The sequence below is a fragment of the Rhagoletis pomonella genome, unplaced genomic scaffold (assembly GCF_013731165.1).
Source record: "Rhagoletis pomonella isolate Grant_MI unplaced genomic scaffold, Rhpom_1.0 Rhpom_scaffold_00011, whole genome shotgun sequence".
Lineage (NCBI taxonomy): Eukaryota > Metazoa > Arthropoda > Insecta > Diptera > Tephritidae > Rhagoletis > Rhagoletis pomonella.
Genome location: NW_023458565.1, coordinates 9,212,041 through 9,214,501, shown reverse-complemented (window position 1 = coordinate 9,214,501; position 2,461 = coordinate 9,212,041).

Genomic DNA, 2,461 nt, shown 5'->3' with positions numbered 1-2,461 from the left:
CCAATTTTAAGATTCGTAGCAAAATCGAATCTACGACGGATTACAGCATAGGGGTGATAAATAGAGTAAGCAATGCGGCAAGTGGGTTTATTGTGCCCTCAGCTCATCACTACACTACATCTAATACTAAAATCTAGAAAATTTTTAATAGATCCCGGGGTCGGTGTAATAAGTGAAAGGATGGCTCTCAGTGTTATATTCATGTTTAATTGAATAGTTAATAACACTCAACTTTAATACATTGATAGATATAAATGATTTAAAATTAATAGAAAAATATACATTTCACGAGTGGTGGCACTTTACGACTGTTCGGTCTGAAGCTCGTTTCGCGACTACTACTCGTCATTGCCACTTGCCACATTTATACCAGGTTGCCAGCAGTTGCTTACATAAGTGAACACTATTTAATGGGAATGTAATTAACCCTTAACCATCTACCCCATATTATTATTAGACAACAACCTACCTCCCGTCTAGGAGACGTCGACTTGATATTGCCCGTGCGTGCATGGTTTAACAAATTTAAAGATATTTTGGGACATTCATTAGTATTTATATACATTCATGTATTTTTAAACGAAAAAGTACAGTAAAAAATTCAACTTATTGTTTTTTAAACCTAAATCACTTCTTCGCTCATTTTGTTTTAACTATAAAACTATACCCCTTGGAAAATGAGGGCAAAAATGAAAAGGAACGTAACGAAATGTTCGTTCGGACGTGTAAATACATCAACATTAACATTAAATTAAAGGCTACATAGCCCCGAGAGCAGCAGTCTTTGTTGATGGAGCAAAGCTCTATTATGGCACTCATGGCGCAGATAAGAAATTTTCACAATGCATTATAGAGCATTGGAACACTTGATCGTTATTCATACTTAGCGGCATATGTGAATGCCAATATATTGTATAAGAGTTCACACAAGCAGGTTTCAGCGTATAAATTCGTATAGATTTCATTGAGCCACTCAAGCTACTGTTTCTGCCTATAAGCAGGGTATCTGACAATTAAGAAAAATATACCAATTATCTATTGATAATATGATAAAAATATTTGTTTACAAAATTACCTCCTCTTCTTTTCGAAATTCCTGAGAATTTGCCAAAAAATGAATATTGAATAGCCGAAAGTAACGGCGACTCTATTTCTTCCATTAGTTCTTCGGTGCTTATTTCTGTTTGTATGTCGAAAATTATGTCCATTTTGGATATGTTGTGGTACATAATTTTTGCCTCATATCCGTCCTGACCTAATCGCTTGTTTTTTTTTGCCAGATCATTGACTACCAGAGCGATCTTACAAATAATCTTTGTCCATCTAGTCCGACTTTTTACACGCCGTCAATATCTGAGTATTTTAAATTTTTAAATAATTTAGATACTGTCATGGCATTAATAGATTTTCTTCCGGGTACAATACGGTATTGTGTCAATATATATGTACTAGGCAGGTGTGAATAACCCAAATATTTAAAAGCCAGGAAAAACCAAAAACTGTTGTGTACGTTTACACCAAAATTCAAGTGAAGCATTTCATCGCGCTGGCACCATTCACTATGGTCTGCCGTCTACTATTTGCTGGCCAAAAGTCCAGAAGTAACCAAATTGATTTGAAACTTGGTGTTTGGGGGGTTTTGTTGTCGCTGATTTCGAATCTGATGTCAGATTTTTGAAATTCAAAATCGCCGATCCAATATGGCAACCAAATTTTATAATTTTCTCCTTTTCACCACAAACTCATATAAATGCGGGGTTTTCGAGGTCGCTGATTTCGAATCTGATGACAGATTTTTTAAATATAAAATGGCCGATCCAATATGGCGACAAAATTTTATATTTTTCTCCTTTTCACCAAAAACCTTTATATATTAGGGGGGTTTTCGAGGTGGCGATGTCGGATTGGGATCAAAAAATTTTTGTTCAAAATAGTAGATCACATTTTTGCTATATATTTTTCCCTAATAGTACATAGGTGCTTCAAATAAAAACTCTTTCTTTTTTTAAAAAGACACTAGCACAAGATTATTACTTATAATTAGGCTAGGTATAAAGTTAAAACAAGTTAAAAGGGGCTGTAATCGGCTATGCCGGAGCTTTCATAACTTTCATGAAAAGAAAAAAGCTGTCTTTCATCTACTTATTACTGAATTTTCAGCGTAAAAATATTCAATATGAAAACACTATCTACATATCTAATATATAAAAATCTCGTGTCACGGTGTTAGTGGTCGAACTCCTCCGAAACGGCTGGACCGATCTTTATGAAATTTTTTGTGTATATTTGGTAGGTATGAGAATCGGATGTAAAGTATATTTCATATCGCTAGGTTCAGGGGGCGTGGCACCTCCCATACAAACCGAATATTTCATACTGCATATCTCTGGAAGTGTTCACGGTAGAGTACTCTTACTTGGTATGGAGATATATCAAACCAATGGCATACTCATGGAGAAAA